This window comes from Notolepis coatsorum (assembly GCF_963971535.1).
Source record: "Notolepis coatsorum genome assembly, chromosome: 15".
Classification (NCBI taxonomy): domain Eukaryota; kingdom Metazoa; phylum Chordata; class Actinopteri; order Aulopiformes; family Paralepididae; genus Notolepis; species Notolepis coatsorum.
This window is the reverse complement of record NC_140179.1, coordinates 15,693,240-15,720,586: the sequence shown is the minus strand read 5'-3', so window position 1 is coordinate 15,720,586 and position 27,347 is coordinate 15,693,240. Positions and strand designations below refer to the sequence as shown.

At 45.8% G+C, this 27,347-nt stretch overlaps 1 protein-coding gene across 1 annotated transcript in view; it reads left to right on the top strand.

Moving 5' to 3' along the window:
* LOC311242199 (cytoplasmic phosphatidylinositol transfer protein 1-like) overlaps positions 1-11,023 on the top strand; it is a 58,954-nt gene extending 47,931 nt beyond the window's left edge. Inside the window, exon 9 of the mRNA XM_084331154.1 lies at positions 10,160-11,023. The gene's annotated coding sequence lies outside the window, so the exon portion shown is untranslated. The remainder of the gene's footprint in view (positions 1-10,159) is intronic.
* The last annotated feature ends 16,324 nt before the right edge of the window (positions 11,024-27,347 follow it).

The window sequence follows — 27,347 nt, the reverse complement described above, 5'->3', positions numbered from 1 at the left end:
TTCCCATAACACACATTAGGGTTAGGGTTATGGTTACAGGGTTCGCACAAAGTCCTTGAAGTGCTTAAAGTGCTTGATTTTTTTTACAAAAAAAAAAGTCGAGGCCTGGAATTCCTTGAAAACAGCAAAAAAATTAACAAGGTGCTTAAAAGGTAATTGAAATTCAAATCAACCATTCGCATTGAAAGTTTTGTTCATCCATGATAAAATTATTCTGAATCAAGAAATATATATTTTTTTATTTAAAGTGTAACTAATTGTCGGAAATAGTTTTTTTAATCCATATATATTGGATCCGATTTTTTTCCTATAAAAAACAGCATTTAAAAGTGAATTGTATCCTTTTAAATGCCCTTTTAAAATAAAATAGTGCTTGGACAAGTACTTGAAAGTCCTTGAATTAAATTTTGCAATCTCTGTGGGAACCATGTGGTTATGGTTAGGGTTAGTTACAGAATGTATGTAAGTCTATGTAATGTCCCCATATTTCACATAAACAAACGTGTGTATGTACCCATACGAATATGAACTATAGTAAAACTATAGTGCATTTATTTTTCCGTTATGCACAAATTACTATAGAGTTTGCTATTGTGGGGCGGGGGGGTGACGACAGTGGCTCAGGAGGTAGAGTGGTCATCTGGTAGTTGGAAAGGTCCCCGGGCAGCGTGTCGAAGTGTCCTTGAGCAAGACACTTAACCCAGTCAGTATGAACTGTAATAACCCTATGCAGCAGTCTAAAAGAGGTCACTCTAAAAGGGTCCCTTGTGTCTCAGTAGAGCCGGATGAACACTCTGTGCTGCCCTCCAGTGGACAAAAGCAGTAGTCTGTGGTATGGCTGCATTCTAAATGCAAACTGGGTACAATTCATGTGTGATAGAGATGTGTAGATAATCCAGAAGATTGGCAAATTTACCGCTCATTGGGAAACAAAATAACCACAATGAATAGGCAGAAGAAAAAAACATTATTATCAAACCAGATTGAAGGAGTGTAAAGGGGACAGTAAGAGACTATGGAAAACATTGAATGAAGCTATGGGTAGAAATAGAATGGGCAAAACGCCATAATCTATTGAGTCAGATGGTATATTCATCACTAAAACCATTTGACATGGGCGGTTAGGTGGTCGAGCGGAGATTGTGTTCGTCACCAGCCCCGGAGCTGTGAGCTTGGTTCGCCTGTTCGAATCCAGCTCACAGCTCCGGGGTTGTCACCAGCTTGGCTGGCCGTCTGCACTGATACAATTGGCTGTATCAGAGGGTGGGAGAAGCTGGCGGGGTGGGTCCGGGTCGTTGTAAACAGCGACTCCTACAGTTCGGTCGGGGCGCCTGCTAAGCGCGGATTGGACGTGAGGGGGATAGTGTGGTCCTCCCACACGCTACGCCCTCTCAATGAGAATCCGCGCTGCCAGGTGAAAAGAAGCGGTGATTGGCTGGACGTGTGTCGGAGGAAGCACGTGGTAGCCTCCACTCTCCCAAAATGATCTGACTGTGGGGGGTAAAGCGCAGCGACCAGGAAGGGACTGGGAATTGGCATACGACTAACATTGGGATGGGAGAAAATCGGAGGAAAATGGAGGGGGAAAAAGACAAAAAAAAAAAAAAAAAAAAAACATTTGACATTGCAACCCATTTCAACAACTACTTTGTTTCCAAGGTAAACACAAGTAGAAATCAAATGTTGCCAATGTCAGACTCTGTAATTAAAAAAACATGTTATGTATGACAAGAAATGCAGATTTAAATTCAGGAGCACAAGTCAAAATGATATTGAAAAGCTCCTAGCACTTAAACCAGATAAACCTTGCGGTGTTGATAATCTGAATGGAAAACTGCTACAAATGTCTGCTAAATTTGTGGCTAAGCCACTATCCCATATTTAATTTATGTTTTGAAGAGAGGGTCTTTCCTCAGCTTTGGAAAATAGCAAAAGTTACTCCACTACCAAAGAACTGTACATTTACATTTACATTTTGTCATTTAGCTGACGCTTTTATCCAAAGCAACTTATAAGTTCTGTACGACAAGTCATCAGGAAGGGTACAACTCTTATCAGCTGAGTAACAATGTTCATCAAAGTGTTGAGTGCTACAGTGTGCATGATGGTAAGGTTAGTTAGGGTTAGATTTATTTTATTTTATTATTATTATTATAATTTTTTTCAGATAATGGTTGAAGAAGTGCGTTTTTAGTCGACGGCGAAAGATTGGACGGGTTTCGGCTGTCCTAACTGGGGTGGGTAGTTCATTCCACCATTGTGGGGCAAGGACTGAGAATAGGCGACTTCTCTTTGATGACCCTCCCAGAGCTTGGATAGGAGTGGGTCTGAGACGGCCAGAAGATGCAGAGTGTAGGGGTCTTGAGGGTGTGTAGTTAGAGACCATTGACCGGAGGTAGGCGGGAGCTGTTCCCTTTACCGCACGGTATGCCAGGTCGAGGGCCTTGAAGCGGATTTGTGCAGCAATGGGGAGCCAGTGCAGGTCCCTAAGAAGTGGGGTGACATGGGCTGACTTCGGTAGGTTTGAGATCAGGCGGGCCACTGCGTTCTGAATGAGTTGAAGAGGCTTGGTGGCAGTGGCCGGGAGGCCAGCAAGCAGTGCGTTGCAGTAGTTGAGGCGGGAGATGACTGTTGATTGGACGAGGAGTTGGGTGGCTTCTTTTGTCAGGAAGGGGCGGATCCTTCTGACGTTGCTCAGGAGGAATCAGCAGGTTCTGGTTGTCGCTGCGATGTGAGCGGAGAAGTTCAACTGGTCGTCGAGGACAACACCAATGTTCTTGGCGGTCGGGGATGCGGTCACAGCTGCATTCTTGACTGTGATGGAAAGGTCGGTCCGGGGGGAGGATTTGGCCGGCAGGTGGAGCAATTCTGTTTTGCTTAGGTTCAGTTTGAGGTGGTTGGTTGTCATCCAGGCGGAGATGTCGGACAGACAGGCCGAGATCCGCTCAGAGATGTGGATATCTGAGGGAGGGAAGGAGAGGAAGAGTTGAGTATCATCGGCATAACAATGATACGAGAAGCCATGAGACGTGATAATGTTACCCAGTGATTTAGTGTAGAGGGAGAAGAGAAGGGGTCCTAGGACCGTGCCCTGGGGGACACCCGTTTGCAGGGGGCGGGTGGCCGACAGGGTCCCTCTCCATGACACTTGGTAGGAGCGGTCATTGAGGTATGATGTCAGCCATGTCAGCGCAGAGCCAGCCACTCCCATTCCTGCGAGGGCCGCAAGGAGGATCTGATGGTTGACTGTGTCGAAGGCTGCAGATAGATCTAGGAGAATCAGGACAGAGGAGAGGCCTTTCGCTTTTGCTAAGTGAAGTGCCTCTGTGACCGCAATGAGGGCCGTTTCTGTGGAGTGGCCAGTCCGGAAGCCAGACTGATTAGGGTCTAGGACAGCGGTTCTCAACAGGGGTGCCTTAGGGTGCCGCAGAGAGCTGCCAGGGGTGCCTTGAGATATCATCATCATCATTAAATCATTATTTAATAAAACACAGAAAAGGATCACCAAGTTACTCTGGATAAAAAAAACTTTTCTGACAACATTGAGACAAAGCTTCCTGACACATCTCCATCCAAACTCTTGGAATAACTCATTGAAATCTCATCTGATACCACCTGGAGAGCTAGTTTCAGTGAAGTGCCCCTGGAGTGTGGTGCTGAGTACCAAGTATCTCATGATGCAGCAGTTAAGGTGTTGATGCCACTCAGCACCACATATCTGTGTGAAGCTGGCTTTTCATCCATGACAGCTCTGAAAACAAAATATAGGGCCAAGTTGAGCCTTGAGGATGACATGCATGTTGCCTTGTCAAAGATCTCCCCACGTATTGACCTTATTATTAGCCAGCAGCGGCAGACCTTGCATTGAGCTACAAATTTCCACTGAGTGAACGAGTGCTTATTTTCTGTATTTATTTATATTTTTTGAGAAATGGTAACTTGGTGATCCTTTTCTGTATTTAAAAAAAATACATGATTTTTTGTTTTTGAGAAATGGTCAAACTTATCCAAATATGCTATTTTTATGGAGAACAGTACAGCTGCAACAGATAGCACTTTAGTGATAATTTTCTGTAATTTTATTTAAAGAAATATGCCATTTGATTTACTACTACAAGTAGTGTAATGTCAACAGTACTAAGCCATTTAGACCTGAAACACCTGTTAATAATGCATTATATAGCCTGCATATACACACAAATGTGTTTCCAGGTTTCTTAAATAAACATTATTTTGAAAGTAAGCACTTTTGTCATCATTGTAGCAAAAAAGACAGGACCGGAAAAGTCTTTATCGTATGTAGGGGTGCCCTGGAATATTTAGGGGTGCCTTGGCAGCAGAAAGGTTGAGAACCCCTGGTCTAGGAGGTCATTCTGTAAGACAGGGGTTCCCAAACTTTTTCAGCTCGAGACCCAAAAGAGAAATTTGGTGTTTCCCCGGGACCCAAACTTACAAAAATACATCATGAATTGCCATAACATACATTTATAGACTACTGATAAAGAACACAACAAACCATGAATTTCAAATGTATATGAAATGTATTTATTTAATTATAAAAGTACATCACAGCAATAATCAGAGTGTATTGTTAAGTTGCTCACCACCTCATAACATATGTACATACAATTTTGTAACACTTTTAAAAACAAACATGTTCTACTCTCCTTTCTATTTCTCACCCCTTTTTCAACTCTCCATTTCTTACCCCCTCCCTCCGTCCCTCAACCTTAAACCCCAACATTGAGCAACATTCTGATTAATTTGTACTGACTTAATTAAAAATTCTACTGACCTGACATGCTAGAAGGGGTATAATATTTCATCTATGGCACAATGAAATCTAATGAGAGGTATGTGGCTGGTTGAAGTTTTCAACCAGCAGATCTATTCTGGGCTTGGTTTTTGAAAGTGCTATTCTGAGGTCATGCTGAGCATTTAGTCTGTTTCTGTATTTGTTTTTCATGTATGCTAGAGTAGAAAACCCAGATTCACATAAGTATGTGGTGCCAAACTGAATCAACACATCTACAGCTTAAAAAAAATATATATATTGGCGACCCAATAAAAACGGGTCCGCGACCCATTTTGGGTCGCGACCCTAAGTTTGGGAAACACTGCTGTAAGAGATACAGTAAGCAGTAAGTTGGTTGGATACAGCACATTCAAGTGTTTTAGAAAGGAAGGAGAGAAGAGAGACAGGACGATAGTTGCCTATGACGGTGGGGTTCAGGGTTGGTTTTTTTATGAGCGGCGTGACTCTGGCTTGTTTTAGAGCGGTGGGGACCACCCCCGAGTTGAGTGAGGAGTTGATGGTTGCAGTTAGGAATGGGAGGATGTCCGGTGCTATGATCTGGAGGAGTGGGGAGGGTAGCTGGTCCAGCTGGCATGTAGTCGGACGGTTCGACGTTACCAGTGTCAGGGTCTCGGCTTCTGTAATGGGAGAGAAAGATGACAGAGTGAAGGATGAGGTTCTCGATTCAGTATTTGGTGTGGGTTGGGAGAAGGAGCTGCGGATGTTCTCCACTTTTTCCTCAAAGAAGATCGCAAAGTCTTCGGCAGAGAAAGATGAGGGAGGAGGGGGGGGGGGGAGGGAGGACATGGTAGCATGCAGTTTGCGAAGGTTCTTGGCAGAGGCCTCGATCCTATGGTGAAAGAAAGAAGCTTTGGCATTAGTAATGGTTTTGGAGAATGTTAACAAGAGGTTGTGATATGTGTCGATGTCAGCAGTGAGGCGTGTGACTTTCTATACTTCCTCTCAGCCGCTCTCAGGACCTGTCTTTGTTCTCTCTCTGCATCCGTCAGCCATGGACTGGGTGGGGAACGGCGGGCCGGTTTCTCAACGAGGGGACAGAGCTTGTCGAAGGAGTTTGCAAGGGCTGAGAGGAGGGTGGAGGTTGCCATCTCTGTGGGGAGAGCAGAGAAGGTGTCACTCAAAGGTAGAGCGGATAGTATGTCAGATAGTACTGTATGTAAAGAGCCATTTACAGGTTCAAACAGTAGGCCCGTTAGTATTTGACCAGTAATAGGTAAGTTATTGGAAGGAATTGTTTTCAAGCAGATTCAAAAGTATTTCAACGAAAACAACATTAATTCTGATTTCCAGCATGTATACAAGGAAGGATACTCTACAGGAACTGCTTTAACATCTCTTACAGATAGCTGGCTACAACTGATCGATAGGAGGTTAGTTGTGGGTACAGTGCTCTTGGATTTCAGGGCAGCTTTCGACATCATAGATCATGACCTATTATTATTGAAATTATACACATATGGGTTTGAAGACACTGCCATGGACTTGATGAGAAGCTACTTGTCTAATAGACAACAATGTGTTATATTTAATGGTTCCATGTTTATGTAACACTCCAGTGTGGTATTCCCCAAGGAAGCTGTCTTGGACCCCTCCTTTACTCTATATTTGTAAACTATATGCCTTATGTATTGAATTTTTCTAATTGGATAACTGAAAACAGACTAAAATTAAATATAGCAAAAACAAAATGTCTTATACTCAGCTATAGATATGCCTTAAAGGAAAACTCCAACATTTTGGGAAATTAGCTTATTTGCCATCTACCCTGGAGTTAGACAAGAAGATACACACCTTTTTTCTTCTCTGTGCATGCAGTAGGAGTAGGAAGACGCGCACCGTTAGCCTAGCTTAGCGTCAGTCACTGGAAGTAGGTTCCTCCATTAGCCTAGTTCCCAACGTCTTCCTACTCCTACTGCATGCACGGGGAAGAAAAAGGCATGTATCTTCTTGTCTAACTCCAGGGTAGATGGCAAATAAGCAAATTTCCCAAAATGTTGGTGTTTTCCTTTAATACATTCCCTGCCACGCTTATATCCATCAATGTTTGATCACTGCCACCAGTCTAAGCCTATGGAGATGTTTACCTTCTTTGCAGGGCTATAACTTTTTAAATTGTATTGCTAAATTGACATTACTATGGCCCATTCAACATCGATTATCTATCGTTCAGGATGTAGGAACGTTTTACTTTTTCATTCATAGATTCATACGAAAATACCGTCTAGAATATAAATATGTTTTTATCGTTTTCTGCAGTAATTCCTAGAACGTGAGATATAGGCATAAACGCATATATAGATTATCAAATGCCGTTTGTTGGCGATACACGCTATATTAAAAATTTCAACTGTACATGATCCTAAACGTTATGACTTATCATGTGCGGATGAACGGGGGGGGGGGTCGTTTATAATTCCGTGATCGTCAGTAAATGCTTTATGTAGTATGGGTGATATATTGATCAGAGCAGTTTGCATGGATAATAATAAACAAACGCGCTGAAAATGACGTCAGCGTCCTTTTACCGTTAGCCGATGAGACTGGAGTAAAAAGATCCCACTTATTTGACGGCGATCTCCTAAATCCATTTCCGGTTTGTATAATCATAATAAACGCCCAAATCATATCGATTATTGCGTTATGGCAGCTATGGCTTTTTATGCTTTTGGGGGGGTTTTGGTGATCAAATATTGAATATTGAACTATAATAATCAGTGCAGGAGCTCACTTATCCTTGAAAGACCCTTTTATCACTGACTTAAAGGGCCCATACATCTCCATAAATGTTCAGGGGGAGGGAATAAGTGCTTACCCTACAGACCCCAAGAAGTGCTGTATATTCTGTATTGTTTAATATAAATGCATTTTTTATTCCAATCCCGATTTGTATTTGAGATTCCCAAATCCCATCGGACTTGACTTCTTCGTGTCCCTCAATGAGTGTAATACCAGCATTCAACTGTATGCGCCACAGTGGTTTCTATCATCATCATCATCACCACCCACGCTATGCATAAAATATATAGGTCCGTGGAGAGGCACGCTGAGGAGGCCGTGCAAACTGCAATGGAATATGGGGCATCTCTCTCTCTTTACCTAATATTTTGATTCTATCCTGACATTTTTCAGTTGGAAGGGCACTTTTTTTATGAGGCTCAAAAAGGCAGGTGCTCAAGCACCCCTTGGGCTCTATGTTTGCACGTGCCTGGGTGTCACTATTGACGAGGCGCTATTGTGGTCTACTCAGATTAATAACATGGTTACCAGGATGAGTAGAAACATCTCCATCATTAGAAGAAATGCTTGTCTCCTAACGAATACAACAATTTAAATGGTAGTACAATCTTTAGTCCTGTCCCATCTTGACTACTGCCCAGCAATTTGGTCTAGCGCGTCAAAGCAAGAGCTTAGTAAACTCCAGCTCACTCAAAATAGAGCTGCCCGCCTCACTCTTCACTGCTCTATAAGGAATAGTGTGGAGGGAATGCATGATAGACTGTCGTGGATGAGGGTGGACGAGAGACTAGCATGCAGTTTCATTTGGTTTTTAAAGAACATTTGTACTTCAGGTAAACCCACTCAATTGTATTCTATGCTTTTATCCACCAATGATAGACATGACCATAATACCAGACATGCTTCAAGTAGTCGCTTTACCCTACCTCTGCCTAGAACCAACGCTCTCAAGAAAACTGCAATGTATAGAGCCATAACATATTGGAATAGGATATTGAGTGGATCCACATCACCCTCCTGGACCAGGTTAACAGCCCCATCAGAACCACAGTGCTGGGGCAGAGGCTGCTACTTTTAAAACATTATCTTTACACTTTAATTTGTATTATTTAATTTGTATTATTTAATTTATTTATTATGATTGATTATTGTATTTGTTATTAAAATACATTTGATTAAGCAAGTAGCTTAATTAAGATCCAAATTCAAATGTTTCATGAGTCCTTATTTAAATTTGCTATGGGATCATGTTAAGGCAGAGGGAGGGTGACATTCACAGGTGTGCAGACTTGAGCATGTGAGGTAAAACATGCACTGGAGCCCTGAAAATGAGCCGCGCCCACAGGATGCGGAGATGGAGGGTGTGATCGAAATAATCGTTAGATTAGTCGACTAATCAAGGGCGGCTAGGTGGTGTAGTGGGCAAGGCACTCGCCACCAGTGTGGAGACGCTAGGATTCGCGTGTTCGAATCCAGCTCTCCACATTGTTTTCAGTTTAGCTGGTCGTCCGCAGTAATACACATTGGCCGTATTACGGGGAGGGAAACTGAAGGGTGGGGGATCGAACGTTGTGAACAAGCGACTCCTACAAGTCGGTTGGTGCGCCTGCGCAGTAGAATCAGGAAGTGTCGGGGGCAGCGTGAGCCTCCCACGCGTTACTCCTCGCCACTGAGAGATCGAGCTGCGCAGGTGAAAAGATGCGACTGCTGTTACCTCAAGTACCGGAGGGGACTTGTGCTATGTATGACTTAGTCCACATTGCAGCCGGCTTGTGGGAGGCAAGAAACCGCGTTCGTGACAGGGGAGGGTTGAATTGGATGATACGAAATTGGGGGATGGGAGAAAATATAGAAAAATGGGAGAAAAAGTGGACCAAAAAAAAAAGATTAGTCGACTAATCGAAAAAATAATCAACAGATTAGTCGACTACCAAAATAATCGTTAGTTGCAGCCCTAGTCAACTTGTTGATGATGACTAATGGGGATCCTAATAAACATAAACATAAATTGTGGGGCTTTTTGAGATGGGGGTGTGTGTGGGGGGGGGGGTCAAATTATGCTAAAGTCCTTACGTAGCAACAGAAAAATAATATCATTGCATGGAGGAAAATAAATGCAATTGTAATGTCCCAGAAGTACTATATGAAACAAATCTCTCTCTGTTATCTGTCTCTCTGTTCTCTTTCTCTCTGTCTCTCTCTCTGTTCTCTCTCTTTCTCTGTTCTCTCTGTTCCCTCTCTCTGTTATCTGTCTCTCTGTTCTCTTTCTCTCTGTCTCTCTCTCTGTTCTCTGTTCTCTCTGTTCCCTCTCTCTGTTATCTGTCTCTCTGTTCTCTGTCTCTCTCTGTTCTCTCTTTCTCTGTTCTCTCTGTTCCCTCTCTCTGTTATCTCTCTGTTCTTTCTCTGTCCTCTCTGTTATCTCTCTGTTCTTTCTCTGTCCTCTCTATTATCTCTCTCTCTGTTCTCTCTTTCTCTATCTCTGTCTCTATCTTTCTTTCTCCCCCTCTCTGTTCTCCCTCTCTCTCTCTCTGTTCTCTCTCTCTCTCTCCCTCTCTGTTCTCTCTCTCTCTCTCTCTCTCTCTCTCTCTCTCTCTCTCTCTCTCTCAGACCCCTCCCTGACCTGGAGAAGAGCGCTGACAGGAAACAGGAAACAGGAAGCAGGGTTGTGGGTTGGACAGTTCACTCTCAACAGAGGCCTCCCACAGAATGTCTGGGAACGCCTCTTGGTCCTCCATGATGGAAGAGACGACGGTTACAGTCTGTTGAGAAATATATCAACAGAAATTGTATAATAAGGTGTTTTATTACTGAATATTGTAAACGAGTCACAGTAGAACAGTAATATCAAATGTTTCCAGTGTTCTACCTACAGTACTCTACCACTGCACAGACTGACACACACACACTAGGGCTGGCGTTTAATCCAGTTTCAATTTCAATTATGATTCCGTCTTCCCACGATCATGAAAACAAGATAATTGAGATAAAATGATAATTGCGCCACATGCCGTGTTGCTCTCATTTTGTCTTGTGTTGTAAATGCAGCGCACCCTTCCTTCACAGCGGTGCGCTCCGCCCCTCAAGCCCAAACAGTAGTTTCAGCTCGTGTTGAGAGGGAGGAGGAGCCACGGCACGTTTCTCCAGTTATTTAGAAACGTCGGGCGGCCGGGTAGCGCAGCGGACTAAGCGTCTGTCTACCACCACAGAGACAGTGGGATCGAATCCAGCTGTGGTGCTTCCGGGTTGGCCGACCGTCCATACTAACACAATTGGCAGTGTTAGCGGGTGGGAAACCCGGCGAGGGTGGGTCCTGGTCGTTGTAAACAGCGACTCCTACAGGTTGGTCGGGGCGCCTGCACAGCAAGGGAAGGATCTGGGAGAGGTAGTGTGACCTTCCATACGTTACACTCCCCCAGTGAGAGTCCGCGCTGCCAGGTGAAACGAAGTGGTGGGCTGGGTACACATGTGTCGGAGGAAGCATGTATTGTGATAGGCTCCGCCCTCCCGGACCGACGGTAGGGGGTAGAGTGCGCAACGACCAGGAAGGGGATTGGGAATTGGCATAACGACTAACATTGGGATGGGAGAAAAACGGAAAAAGAAGGGGGGAAAAGATAATAAAAACATTTAAAAAAAAAAAAGAAAAAACGTCTTTGGTAACTTGTAGAAGATGACCGAAAGGCAGCCTTTGGTAACTTGTAGAAGGTGACAGAAAGGCAGCCTTTGGTAACTTGTAGAAGATGACAGAAAGGCAGTCTTTGGTAACTTGTAGAAGGTGACAGAAAGGCAGCCTTTGGTAACTTGTAGAAGATGACAGAAAGGCAGTCTTTGGTAACTTGTAGAAGATGACAGAAAGGCAGTCTTTGGTAACTTGTAGAAGATGATAGAAAGGCAGCCTTTGGTAACTTGTAGAAGATGACAGAAAGGCAGTCTTTGGTAACTTGTAGAAGGTGACAGAAAGGCAGTCTTTGGTAACTTGTAGAAGATGACAGAAAGGCAGCCTTTGGTAACTTGTAGAAGATGACAGAAAGGCAGTCTTTGGTAACTTGTAGAAGGTGACAGAAAGGCAGTCTTTGGTAACTTGTAGAAGATGACAGAAAGGCAGCCTTTGGTAACTTGTAGAAGATGACAAAGGCAGTCTTTGGTAACTTGTAGAAGATGACAGAAAGGCAGTCTTTGGTAACTTGTAGAAGATGACAGAAAGGCAGCCTTTGGTCAAGAGGAAAGGTAAAACAAATTCAGTTGTCGTCATATGATGTTCCAACACAATGAGCAATCATGTTTAATAATTGTGATTTCAATATCAATAAAAATAACCAAGCCATAATCAAGCAGCCCTAACAGACACACACACACAATCACTGTTGACATTCCGTACATGACCTATGACCTATGCTATCACTGTTAATGGCTGACCTTGAAAGCCTCGATCTAAGCTATTCTATTAAAAAAAATAAAAAACTGAACGTGTCGCCAAAATGAATCCAAATCTGCATGCTGTACAAAGTAAATGTTTTGAATGAATAAAACATTGTGAGACAAGCAGCAGGATGTTTTCCTCTCTCTGAAAGCGTGCAGTTGCTGTGTTTTTGTTTGTTTAACCTTTATTTACCCAGGGTAGGTTCTCTTTATTTACCCAGGGTAGGTTCGCTGAGCAGATGCTCTTTTTCAGGAACGCCCTGCTTCACATTCACACAGTTCCATTCACACCTGGGAGCCGCCCAGTATAACCACAGTCTGACACCTGGGAGCTGCCCAGTACAACCACAGTCTGACACCTGGGAGCTGCCCAGTACAACCACAGTCTGACACCTGGGAGCTGCCCAGTACAACCACAGTTGGCCACTGAGCAACTCCACTGGAGCCGTTGGGGGTTTAGTGCCTTGCTCAAGGACACTTCAGCGGTAGTTGTTAAGGGGATAGGAGAGCGTTATTAATTCACTTCCCCAGCCCAGATTTTTCCTTCCGGTCCCGGGGATCGAACCGGCGACCTTCCAGTCACAAACCCGCTTCTCTAACCATTAGGCCACCGCTGCCCCTGATGTGTGATCATCAGGTTTTTACACGTTGGATATTAAAGTGCTGGATGTACACAGAATATTCACTCTTCACGAGCAGAGCACGAGGTCTCCATCTGGAGGAGAATCTGGAACACTGGTTATCCTTCCTGTCGATATAAAGCATCATCTGAATGTCCTCCATATGTGTGATATTGCTCACATCAGATTTAAATCATCTATTTATTGTGAAAGAAGATTGTGCTTCATACAGTAAAAAAAAAAAAAAAAAAACACTATACAAAATATACAAAACTAAAATGTACAAAATTCTAAAAGACAATGCAAAAATGAGGTAGAGAGGTAGTGCAAAGTTGTAATAAATATGGTGTAATGTTTAAAAGGTGTTTAAAATAAATGAATGTTTAAAGGGGAACTATTTTACTATTTCTTTCACTATTTGGGCACTTTTACACAATTCCTGTGAGTCTATGGAACACCTCTGTAATATATATATTTTTTTTATTCATTGTTTTGTATTTCTAATCAAGTCCTCAAAAACAGCATTTTTCTACCTCAAGATCTCGAGCCGTTTTGAGCCTGGGCTGCAGGTGCAGGTGCCACTGTGTGCAGCTCATCTTGTATCTCAACATTAACATGCAGCGGTGTCTTTATGACATCACAGATAGGCACATTTTCAGATGACTCAGTTCAGTGAGGGTGAATATTGTGAGAGGAGAATTGGAAGAATGCACCAATATGAGAATTTTGAGACATAGACCATATTAATATAAGTTCACATAGCTAGGAAACAATGCTAAACACTCAAAAAGGCCATTTATAAGATAGTTCCCCTTTAAAGGGAGTGTGCATGAGAATGTAGAATGGATTAGTTAGTGTTAGTGGATGTATAATGGATGAGTTAGTGTTACAGTGAGTGTAGAATGGATGAGTTAGTGTTACAGTGGATGTAGAATGGATTAGTTAGTGTTAGTGGATGTATAATGGATGAGTTAGTGTTACAGTGAGTGTAGAATGGATGAGTTAGTGTTACAGTGAGTGTAGAATGGATGAGTTAGTGTTACATGAGTGTAGAATGTGTAGCAGTCTGGAAAATATGGTATATTATTCAGAACTGCTGACTGTGTTTATATCCCTTTTTGTACACAAAGACATTCTAACTAGTGTCATTGATTCACACGAACAATGACACAAACGTCCCCGTCCCAAGAGCATGTGAATACGGATTATAAATGACAGTATTGATTCATATTTTACAGTGTGTCTCCCCTTGTGACTGGCGGGCGGGACCAGCAGGGGGCAGTAGCAGGCAGAGAGTGGCGGAGAGAGCTGAGAGATGATAAAGGGAGGAGGCGAGCGGAAGTCGTTCTCTTCGGCAGTGAACTTGACAACGAGAAGTCACGTCTAACGGGGGGGCTCTGGATAGCCCCGTTGCTGACTTTATGCCGGAGTGCCCCGTGGAACAGTGACGGGTGATAGGAAGTACTGGCTAGTGGATACGATATCCTAGCAGTACCAGTGTTATGATATTATGAACATTAAGTGCAGAGTCGGGCACTAAGAGTCGAGTTATACCTAGTTACAGTGAGCGGTATAGGTAGCGTGCGGCTAAGGATCACAGTAGCATTGCTCGTGTTATACCTAGTTACAGTGACGGTATAGTCTGCGTGCCAGAGACGTACGGGACATCCAAGCAGTCTGCCCGGGCGTCAACAGCTGTCTGCACCGGAGAGCAGCAGCACACCTGCTCCAGGCTGCCTGCAGGACACAGGGAGTTCTTTACCACCAGCAGAGTTCGCCCAGCACCAGCTCAGCCAGCACTGCCTCTCTGCTATAGCTCCGCCTGCTAGCACCTGCGGCGCGAGTGTTCGACGCCATCTTGCCACCAGGACGGTGGTGGAGCGGCGCGGCCGCCATTTTGGTAGAGTAAACATTAGGGCTTCGGCGCCCAGGATCCTATCGTACATTACACAGTGTGTCGCAGCCTACGGGCGAAGCTGGTGTTTGCTAACCACAGTGCATAGGGGTACCCCATAAACAGTACATGCCGGCATTAGCATAGGGCTTTTGTTTTGGTAATTGTGGGCCCACACGTTGGTTTTATTTCCTTTTCTTTGAGCGTGATGATACAATGTGTGTGTATTAATATTTTCCCATTCAATTAACCCTTCCCTGGGGGGGGGGAAGTTACAGACCTGGTGCATTATAATTAAAGCCTTTTGAGGTATTATTCTGGCCGTATAATTAAAGCCTGTTGAGGTATTATACAGGGTGAAGACCCAGACGTGGGTGATGAGTCAAACACAGTGAAGTATATTATCCCGGATAGTAACCCAGATGTGGGTGCATAATATACGTGTTTATGAGGTATTGAGTTGAACAGCAGGGGCTATAGTAGGACTTCAGCCCAATTGGCCAGTAGTATTAAATAATTGTAACTGAACAGTACAATTAACATAAAGACTTGAATGGGGTTCTGTGTGCGTGTCCATTCCTGTGCCCTGCATTAACTCTTTTGGTGTGGGTAACGTATATATATGGTTAACCCCTTCCTACCCAACTCTCCCCTTTTCAGTGGAAGGTTTCTAGGGTCATTGAGGGAGGGTACTGCTTGCGGGGGGAACTCAGAGTATTTGATTACAATTCAGTCACGAGGTGTGGGAGGGTCTAAGGAGCGACTGGGAGGAGTGGGAGCGTGTTGGGGAGTACTGCTGACCGCCCTGCGACAGGGAAGGAAGACCAGAGTACCAGACCAGGTTGGTAAATCCCGGGCCCCATCCACTCACACTACCAGCCTCCAGTCGACGCCCCAGGCCCAAAGACGAGGGTGCAGCCAGACAGAGTTCTGCTGTGTCCAGCTACCTCCTGACTGCCAGCAACCGTTCCCACGAAGCAGGGATAATCCACCCTGTTACATTTGGCGTCACGAACAGGATCAACATCCTAACTTACTCCCTTGACCGAGACCCGTAGAGAGACCCACGATGTCAAAGAAGGAGACCACCGCCGCGCAAGAGATGGCGGCGAAGTTTGAGCAACTGCAGGAGCAGTGTCAGACTCAGGCGGCACTGCTAAAGCAGCAAGCCGCAGCGATGAAGGAGTTGACTGACCAGGCCCTCCACACTCAGGTGGCCCTACAGGAGCTACGAGAGGGCCAGGCCGCCGCCACCTTGATACAGAAAGGGGAGACCCACGCCGCGCAGGAGAGGGAGGCGGAGTTAGAGCAGCTGCAGGAGCAGTGTGAGACTCAGGCGACACTACTGACGCAGCAAGCCGAAGCGATCAAGGAGTTGATCAACCAGGCACTCCTAGAGAAGCGCTACACTGAGGCGGCCCTAAAGGTGCAACGAGACGGCGAGGACGCCGCCGCCGAGGTAAAGAAAGAGGAGGCCGAACGCATGGAGGGACTGACCGCACAGGTGGAGCTGTTGGCGAACAGAACCCACACACACGCGGGCCTCCTGGACCGACAGGCGCTGGTGCTGGAACAGACCCAGCACGAACAGCGGGAGCAGGCCGGACGCCGAGCTCCGCTAGCCTTGGCACCGGCCGGGATCCAACAGCTCCCTCCAGCGCCCCTCCCGGTGGTGTACGTCCAACGAGAGCGGAAGTGCAGCGAATTTGGAGGTGAACAAGAGATGGGGGAACTGCCTGTGGAGGACTGGATCCAGGCGATGAGGACCCACCTCCGGGCCAGTCGAGTGCCCGCGGAGGAACAAGCGGAGGTCGTACAGCTACACCTCAAAGGCGAGGCGAAGCAGACGGTACGCTTCCTGACGGGGGAAACCGCCCCCGACACGGAAGCCTTGTTCAAGATACTCCAAGAAACCTATGGGGACAAGGTCCTGGTCAGCATTCGGCTGGGGGAGTTCTTCGATCGAAGACAGGCCGCCAGCGAGACCACACGCCAGTTCGCCTATGACCTGCAGGAGAGGGTCCGTCGCCTACGACGTCGGGCGCCTACGCTGGTCGGCGATGCCACCGCCCTGCTGCAGGAGCGGTTTGTGGTGGGCCTCAGAGACGAGGCCCTGAGGAGAGAAATGCGGAAGTACATGAGGGAGGACGGTACGCGGCCGTTTCCTCAGGTACTGCAGGCGGCGATAGACTGGTCCGAAGAGGAGATGGTCCTGCCCCCCACAAGGGGTGCCGACAGGGGCATGATACGCGGCGTCGTCGTGAAAAGACACGAGCCACCTCTGGACATAGCCGTGCTACAGGAGTCCATCCGACAGCTCTTCGCCGGCCAAGAGCGGTTGGGCGCGCGCATGGAACAGCTCTTCCAGGCGTTTCAACAGGAGCGAGACACACCCCAGAGAGGCTTCGCCGGAAGCCGACGGAGGAGAGACATGCCCTCTACCCCGCGCAGACTACCCCGCCGGAGTGAGGATGGGAGACTGATCTGCTACAACTGTCAACAGCCCGGTCATATCGGCCGCGAGTGCCCCCGCGCGATGGAAGAATCACGCCGGGCGGAAGTACCGGGCGGTGAGGTCCCTCTCCCACCAGTACAGGACGCCACCCACACAGCAGCAGGCGGGTCGCCCGCCAGACCATGGTCTGGAGGGGGAGGTGTGGGGGTGTGCCGTAGAATTCGATACCACTGCGGCCGGCCAGACGAAAGCGCTGGCGCCCGGCTGCGCATCCCGATGCGGTCAGAACCGGAGTCTGTACCCAAGAGACAGAACAGGTCGGAAGGAGGTCAAGGGGGCGAGGACGGCCCGGACCAGGGGCCTCGTCGGCGCCGCTACCGCCGAAACTTCAACTACCGCTGCAGACGCTCGCCGGCCGGCGACCAGCCGGGCCCCGAGAGCGGCGATGGAAACGTCAAGAGGACGTCAGTGTTCACGGTTCGTCCCGAAAGAGGGGGCCCCGAAAGGACCGTGCAGAGAGATCGGAGCAAGATCTGCCCCTTCCCGGCCTCCGACCCGGAAGAGCGGACGAGAGCTTCCCGAAGGAGCCCGATGAGAGCGCGGAGCTCATCCAAAGCAGACGTGGGGGGTGCCTTCGTTTACCCTCGTGAACCGCACCCTAGGGCGTGTAGCAGCAGCGCCGCTACAACAGCAGCTGAAGCAGCGCCGAACGAGGGAGGAGAGGTAGAGTTGGTCCCCTCAGGCGAGGACGGCGAGGGCGGCGAAGACGACGGAGACGGGGGCGAGGAGGGCGCTGTGAGCGGCCCCTCAGAGGCCTCGGAGGCCGAAGCCGTGGCCGAGGACCCGCCAACAGAGACGGAGGAATCTGACACGGAGTTAGACTGGTGGGGGGTTAAGCAAACCCGGGCCCAGCTGAATGACAGAGGTGAGCCACTCGCTCGGTGTTTCCAAGACCATGTGCGAAGGTGTGTGGGAACGAGACGAGTGGTGCACCTGTATGTCTAAGGGAATATGGCACAGAATCAGAGGCAGGGGGGGTTGAACGAACCTGGCCCCAGAGGAGCACCAGAGGTCGGCTACCCGCTCGGTATCGCCAGGACTACGTGCTCAGGAGTGTGTCCAACTCCGGAGGGAGTGTGTAAAACTGTTGGCATAATGCGTAATTGTCAACCGATGTGTGAAACTGTTGGTCTCAGGACCGTTGTCATACATGTGTGGTTTTGTTGTTAACTTGCAGAGGACTTAGCAAGTTCAAAGTGGGGGGAAATGTAGCAGTCTGGAAAATATGGTATATTATTCAGAACTGCTGACTGTGTTTATATCCCTTTTTGTACACAAAGACATTCTAACTAGTGTCATTGATTCACACGAACAATGACACAAACGTCCCCGTCCCAAGAGCATGTGAATACGGATTATAAATGACAGTATTGATTCATATTTTACAGTGCGTCTCCCCTTGTGACTGGCGGGCGGGACCAGCAGGGGGCAGTAGCAGGCAGAGAGTGGCGGAGAGAGCTGAGAGATGATAAAGGGAGGAGGCGAGCGGAAGTCGTTCTCTTCGGCAGTGAACTTGACAACGAGAAGTCACGTCTAACGGGGGGGCTCTGGATAGCCCCGTTGCTGACTTTATGCCGGAGTGCCCCGTGGAACAGTGACGGGTGATAGGAAGTACTGGCTAGTGGATACGATATCCTAGCAGTACCAGTGTTATGATATTATGAACATTAAGTGCAGAGTCGGGCACTAAGAGTCGAGTTATACCTAGTTACAGTGAGCGGTATAGGTAGCGTGCGGCTAAGGATCACAGTAGCATTGCTCGTGTTATACCTAGTTACAGTGACGGTATAGTCTGCGTGCCAGAGACGTACGGGACATCCAAGCAGTCTGCCCGGGCGTCAACAGCTGTCTGCACCGGAGAGCAGCAGCACACCTGCTCCAGGCTGCCTGCAGGACACGGGGAGTTCTTTACCACCAGCAGAGTTCGCCCAGCACCAGCTCAGCCAGCACTGCCTCTCTGCTATAGCTCCGCCTGCTAGCACCTGCGGCGCGAGTGTTCGACGCCATCTTGCCACCAGGACGGTGGTGGAGCGGCGCGGCCGCCATTTTGGTAGAGTAAACATTAGGGCTTCGGCGCCCAGGATCCTATCGTACATTACACAGTGTGTCGCAGCCTACGGGCGAAGCTGGTGTTTGCTAACCACAGTGCATAGGGGTACCCCATAAACAGTACATGCCGGCATTAGCATAGGGCTTTTGTTTTGGTAATTGTGGGCCCACACGTTGGTTTTATTTCCTTTTCTTTGAGCGTGATGATACAATGTGTGTGTATTAATATTTTCCCATTCAATTAACCCTTCCCTGGGGGGGGGAAGTTACAGACCTGGTGCATTATAATTAAAGCCTTTTGAGGTATTATTCTGGCCGTATAATTAAAGCCTGTTGAGGTATTATACAGGGTGAAGACCCAGACGTGGGTGATGAGTCAAACACAGTGAAGTATATTATCCCGGATAGTAACCCAGAGGTGGGTGCATAATATACGTGTTTATGAGGTATTGAGTTGAACAGCAGGGGCTATAGTAGGACTTCAGCCCAATTGGCCAGTAGTATTAAATAATTGTAACTGAACAGTACAATTAACATAAAGACTTGAATGGGGTTCTGTGTGCGTGTCCATTCCTGTGCCCTGCATTAACTCTTTTGGTGTGGGTAACGTATATATATGGTTAACCCCTTCCTACCCAACTCTCCCCTTTTCAGTGGAAGGTTTCTAGGGTCATTGAGGGAGGGTACTGCTTGCGGGGGGAACTCAGAGTATTTGATTACAATTCAGTCACGAGGTGTGGGAGGGTCTAAGGAGCGACTGGGAGGAGTGGGAGCGTGTTGGGGAGTACTGCTGACCGCCCTGCGACAGGGAAGGAAGACCAGAGTACCAGACCAGGTTGGTAAATCCCGGGCCCCATCCACTCACACTACCAGCCTCCAGTCGACGCCCCAGGCCCAAAGACGAGGGTGCAGCCAGACAGAGTTCTGCTGTGTCCAGCTACCTCCTGACTGCCAGCAACCGTTCCCACGAAGCAGGGATAATCCACCCTGCTACAAATGGATGGGTTGGTGTTACAGTGGATGTAGAATGGATGAGTTAGTGTTAGTGGATGTAGAATGGATGAGTTAGTGTTACAGTGAGTGTATAATGGATGAGTTAGTGTTACAGATAATGTAGAATGGATGAGTTAATGTTACAGTGAGTGCAGAATGGATGAGTTAGTGTTACAGTGAATGTAGAATGGAGGAGTTAGTGTTACAGTGGATGTAGAATGGATGAGTTAGTGTTACAGTGAATGTAGAATGGATAAGTTAGTGTTACAGTGAATGTAGAATGGAGGAGTTAGTGTTACAGTGGATGTAGAATGGATGAGTTAGTGTTACAGTGAATGTAGAATGGATGAGTTAGTGTGAGTCCACATTGAGCATCCTGCTGGCCTGGGGATAGAAAATAAATAAAATAATACTAGCCTACTAATAATAATAATATATATAATATTCCAATGATGTTTTCCACCAAATGACAGGTTTCCTGATCTTATGTCTTGATATCAGGCTGTCTTGATGTCAGGTTGTTGTTAACATCTGTTTCCATGGTAACGTATCACTGGCTTTACACGACAGCCTGGCTGGTCGATATGACATTAGTACGAGCAGTAATTACAAAGCAACTCAACTTCCTCTCTAGGAAAGCCTGAATAATAGTATTTAGTTCAAGTTCAAGTTTGTTTGTATTTGTCACATATAAAGTACTTTACAGTGAAATGCTTGGTTCTGTATGGGCCATGAGAATGTGCTTCATACAGTAAAATAAAAAGTAAGTAAAATACAAATATACAATATATAACTAAAGAACAACCGAAGTACAATGAAGTAAAAATGCAGGCAATGAGGTACAAAAATGCAAACTTTTAAAAATGGTAAATGCTAAAATGAGGTATGAATGTGCAAATTTCTTTAACCCTTTCACTACCACACTACAGAAGGTTAACCCTTTACTATCACAAGAAGGTCCTGGGTTCGAACCCCAGCAGGGGGCCTTTCTGTGTGGAGTTTGCATGTTCTCCCCGTGTTCGCGTTTCCTCCAGGTACTCTGGTTTCCTCTCCCACACCATAAACACATGCATGGTAGGCAGGGACTACAGATGTAAACTAGCTCATTAGCTAATTCTGGCACATTTACATTGATGTGGAAACTGAAGATTAACTTTAAATCCCGACTCAAAACCTACCTGTTCTCCCAAGCATACAACCTTCCCTATACCATAACCACCCTCCTCCAACCTACCACCTCCCCTTCCCCTACCCTACTTTCTCTCCCTCTCCTGCCCCCCCCTCCCCTCGGTTTCCTTACTCCCCTGACTGTTCCCCTACTGGACTCTGTATCTGTTACTTGTTACCCGTGGTTGTATGTCCTGCGTTTTCATACTGTTGCTTATTCCCTGTGGTTCTTTGTTTCTTTGTTCATTTGTTTTGCTCATTGTCAGTGTCTTTGGGTTCCTGAAAAGCGCTTTATAAATAAAATGTATTATTATTATTATTATTATTATTATTATTATTATTATTAAGATGTTGATTAATGTGCAGTTGTGCACTGTCCCTGGGTAAAAAATAAATAATTCAACTTAAACATTGTCATTGAGCATCCTGATGGCCTGGGGATAGAATCTCCTTCTGAGTCTCTCTGTACCGGCCATGAGACTCCGGTAGCGCTTGCCTGACCGCAGCAGTTCAAAGAGGCAGTTGTTTGGGTGACTAGAGTCTTTGACTATTCTCTTAGCCTTGGCCCTGCAACGCTTTATAATAATAAATGCTTTAATTGGTGTCTGGGTTAAAACATCTTCTGCCCATCAGGCTCTGGTTGGGTTCTGGTCGGTTTCAAGCAGAAGGTGTTCAGGCTTTAGGGTTGGACCTTAATTTCCAGGTGTGAAGCTGTAATACAGAATCATGTTTGATAGAAGTCTGCGATTGCTTCTTTTTGCCACCTGGTGGCAGCATTGTGTTTATAATGATGAACTGTCTGCAGGTTGTCAGTCACACTGCATGGCCACATAGGCTTGTCTGCTGCTGTAAGTGAAGCTCCTGAGGAAACGCCCCCCCCCCCCCCCTTTCAACCATTCCGCACCTAGCACCCCCGACACTCTCAAATCAGAACACACAGTTTTTCTACATATTTAAGTTATTTATATAACGTTTAGGAGGTGCCTTTGTGGCTTATTTCAGTTTTTCTATAATTATACCTCTTTATTGAGCGTTGTCCTGTTTTTTGTGTATTTTATTATCTACTTCTCATTCTGAGTCATTCCACCTGTAAAGGTTGTTTTTTGTTGTTTATTTTCCCCTTCTCCTTAGTGTCTGCTTAGCAGTTTAGTGGTTATTCCTTACAAATAACTTAAAGAGTCCCTGTTAGTGACCCAAACGCCCACACAGCCCTAGGGGGCGACAGTGGCTCAGGAGGTAGGGCAGCCCTCTGGTTGTCGGAAGTTTCCCGGTTTGATTCCCGCTCCTCCCAGGCAGCGTGTCGAAGTGTCCTTGAGCAAGTCACTTAACCCCTAATTGCTTCCAATGAGCAGGTCGGCACCTTGCATGGTCGCCTCCACCATCGGTGTGTGAACGTGTGAGTGAATGGGTGAATGTGGCGGAGGCGACCATGCAAGGTGCCAACCTGCTCATCAAGAGCAGTTAGGGGGTTAAGTTTCTTGCTCAAGGACAGGCTGCCCGGGAGGAGTGGGAACCGAACCGGGAACCTCTGGATTACCAGATGACTGCTCTACCTCCCAAGCCACTGTCACCCCCAGTATATACTCCAGGTTATTCCAATAAGCAGTAGGTAAATCATGTCACACAATAAAAGCCACACAATATCATGAAGACATAATGCATGTTTAATTAGTTTATAGTGAAGCGGGGGGGAATCCCCATGATGAGTCATGCCTACCAATATGGCGCAGGGCCACAGCTCATTGGCCACGGTTGTCATTTAATGATAATAAGTTAATAAGAATTCTAAACATTGCTTTACATCCACACCAGAGCCGTTGTATCTTCAACAGCTCTGATCCACACAAAACAGGTTTGTTTAGCAGTCTCCTATTTCGCCAGCAGAGGGCACTGAAACGAACATTTGAATGAATTAATCTATGTTCATTTGGTGAAGTGGTTCAATATTGGTTCAGTGCTTCATTTGGCCATCACTACTAATAACCTGTTGTTTGCCTACCAAGATGTCTCAATGGTACTTTGAAAAGTCAAAGGTTAAAAAGGAGGCAGTTAAAAAAAATCTAGTTTCACAAACTAAACATACAATGATTTAATATCTGATCATGTCATAGATATTTCCTCTTTCAGTAACCCTTGTGTGGTGTTCTGGTCTGTGGGACCCGTTTTCAATGCTTACTAAGAGAGAAATAATACAATGAATTGTTTTTTTAACCTGAGACTCATTGGCCTTCACAGTTCTCTGTGAAGAACATGTAAAAGAACACATTTGCATTGAGTGCCCCCCCCCCTATATATTCTTCAAGATAAATGTCATGTTTTGATTATAAAGGATTTTTTTTTACACAGACATCACATTTTATCACAAAATATATATATAACTTTTATTGATAAATGTGATCTAGCAGAGGTAAATGGGAAACATTAACCATACATGCATGTCTAGATTGCTTGTAATTGAGATAAAGTTAACATATGTTATGTATTTTAACAAATGTAAGGCTTTATTGTTTTAAAACCCCATGTTGTCGGTCAACCAATGAGTGACTAACAAAAACACAGTCGGTTGTGTGATAGTAAAGGGTTAACCTTCTGTTGTGTGGCAGTGAAAGGGTTAACCGGCTGTTGTGTGGCAGTGAAAGGGTTCACCTTCTGTGAATTCTTGCAGTGAAAGGGTTAACCGTTTTGGTAGTGCGGTGCCGGCAGTGAAAGGGTTAAGCTTTTTCACCAGGGTGGCACAGCTCACCATGGAGGGGGGGGGGGGGGGGATACACGGTACATGCAGTACTCTACGGAGAGATATGTAGGGGGGCGTGACTCTCCCTGACCCTTGTCCAGAGTCCAGACAGACATTATAAATAACATGCTTGCCCTTTTCTCTTGTCAGACATGTATAAATAACAGGCTTGGCCTTTTCTCTCCTCTTTGGCAAAAAGAAAAGACGACCTGGCTGCCGCTCACGTCGCCATGATGGCACATATGTATATAATCTCTGTTAGGATCAAATCAAATCAAATTTATTTATAAGGCCCGACAACACACGTTAATGTCCCCATGGGCCGTACAGGTCTTCTTTAAACAAGTCAAGAAGAAAACATAACAATAAGTCAAGAACAGAACAAGAACACCATAAGGTCCAAAAAATTAAGATAAATGCAAATAAATGAAAGAATGCAAATAAATGAAAGAATGCAAGCACTCCCAGACATACCCCACGCGAAGGTAAGGAAAAACTCACTAAAACCTAACAATAGGGAAAAAAGCTCCACAGGCAGTGTGGAGGAGAGAAACCTTAGAAAGGCCATTCAAGGGGGGATCTCCCTTCTTAGATGTTGGTGATAGTAGTGTTGCAGACGGACAGTTGGTAAGCATGCACTCATGTGTGTAGTGAAACACAGATGAGTGCATGCAATAGCAACTGAACATTTTGAAAGATTAAAGATAGAGCTAATAGCGATAGCAAATGAACATTTTGAAAGATTAAAGATAGAGCTAATAGCGATAGCAAATGAACATTTTGAAAGATTAAAGATAGAGCTGATAGCGGATCTATTTGAGGCACAGGGGCGGCGCAAAGAGGGTCACGTCCTCCCCGTCTTAGTCACGGGACATTCAACACTCCAGTCATTGCTCAGGGACAGCCGGAGACAGGGAGATAGGGGGCGGCGCAGAGAGGGTCGCGAACTCCGCGACATCATCGCGGGACGTCCGGCACTCCGGTCACCACTACGAGACCTCCGGAGACAGGGGGGCACGCAGAGGGGGTCGCAACCTCCCGGCCTTCATCACGGGACGTCCGACACTCCGGTCAGCACTCCAGGACAGCAACTCACAGGGAGACAGGGAGACGGGACAGGCGTTAGACAGCTCATGTGATTGTAGTGGGCGGACATAGCAATAGATACAAGTGGTAAGCATATATGTGAATGGAGTAGATATATAAAGTAAGCATATTATGTGAATAGAATAGAAGTACTTAACCCAGCAATGAAACCGCGTTGACTGTTAATCTGTTAACAGTCTGTTAAAAGGATCTATGGGTAACAGTACTGTATATTTGCATATCATATATGTCACAAATGTAACAGTACTATATACCTGTATGTCATGTAGTATGTCCCTGTCTTAAATGTCATGATGTCATGTATGTTGTGTATTTGTATGTCATAAATGTCACATCAAACAAGAGGTGGACGCGGGCAAATACTGCGGCATGGTCATGCTGGACCTACAAAAGGCCTTCGACACTGTCAATCACTCCATTCTGATTGACAAGCTAAAAGCAATTGGTTTTTGATAGGGATGCTCGATATTGGCTTTTTTACCGATACCGATATACCGATATTGTCCAAATCTTAATTTCCGATACCGACATCAACCGATATCACATTTTAATGCCGATATCGGCCGATAATATCGGTAGGCCGATAATATCGGACATAATTTCTATAGAAATGTAAAAAAATATATATATATATTTGAAAACCGATACCGATATTTTCCGATATCACATTTTAATGCCGATATCGGCCGATAATATCGGTAGGCCGATAATATCGGACATCCCTAGTTTTTGATAGTTTATCAGTGAGCTGGATGCAATCCTACCTGGAGGGGAGAGAACAGATGGTGGAGGTAAACGGTACCCTATCCCCCCCCCTCACAATGAGCTGTGGTGTTCCACAAGGAAGCATACTAGGACCGCTACTGTTCCTAATTTATGCAAATGACATGTCGTCAGCCTGTGACTGCAACTTGTTCCTGTTTGCGGACGACTCAGCCCTGCTGGTCTCTGACAAGAACAAGTTGCAGGTTGAAAAAACCCTCAGCTCGGAACTAGGCAAAATCTGCATATGGCTTGCTGATAACAAACTATCATTACACATGGGCAAAACAGAGTCCATTCTCTTCGGTTCAAATAACAAACTCAGCAAGACCGACAGCTTCTCAGTTACAGTGGGTGACAATATTGTCACAAGGAAAGATGAAATTACCTACCTGGGTTCCATCCTAAAGGCAAATCTTTCCTGTGACAAAATGGCATCCAATGTAATAAAAAAAAGTCAACCAACGAACTAGATTCTTGTACCGGATCTCCTCTCTGGTAAACAAGAATACCCTGAAGACTCTGGCAGGAGCACTCATTCAAGGGTACTACGACTATGCTTGCACCTCATGGTACCAAAGCACCTCAAAGGCGCTAAAAACAAGATTACAAACATCACAAAACAAACTGGTCAGACTACTACTTGACATTACCCCTAGAACCCACCTCACCCCTGCCCACTTTGACAACCTAGGATGGCTTAGAGTAGACGACAGAGTACAGCAACTTGCAATGGGCCTGGTCTACAACATACACTACACGACTAAGGTACCCATGTACATGTCAAAATACTTCCCAAAGGTCAGTGAATACCACGACCACAACACCAGAGGAAGCTCAACAAATCATGTTAAACCCAGATTCGGCTCAAACAAGGGACTAAACACGTTTCGCAATTATGCCACATCAATGTGGAACGCCCTACCCAAAGCTGTAAAGGAATGTGAATCCCTACCCATATTCAAAACCACTCTTAAAGAGCACCTACGGGAGGCTGCAATTCAAAACTGGCCACCGTAAATGTCCAAACCCCCCACCCCCTCCTTATAGACAGTCTCCTCCCCACCGTATGTATATTTCTCTCCCACCCCCTCCTAATGTACAGTCCCCTCCCCATCATATGTACATACTCTGTCAGGATCTATGGGTAACAGTACTGTATATTTGAATACCGTTTATGTCACAAATGTATCAGTACTAAATACCTGTATGTCCCTATGCCATAAATGTCATGTATGTTGTGTATGTCATAAATGTCAATATGAATTGAAAATGGGGGACCCTGATGTAAACAAGACAAACGTCTTTCTCTGGTCTGCATCCCTTTAACAATTGTGTGTATTGAGCCGTACTGTATTGTACCCATTCTGCAATCTGTTAAATAAAGTTTTCATTCATTCACTATGAATTGAAAATGGGGGACCCTGATGTAAACAAGATGAAAGTATTTCTCTGGTCTGCATCCCCTTAACAATTGTGTGTATTGAGCTGTACTGTACTCTGTACCCATTCTGCAATCTGTTAATAAAGTTTTC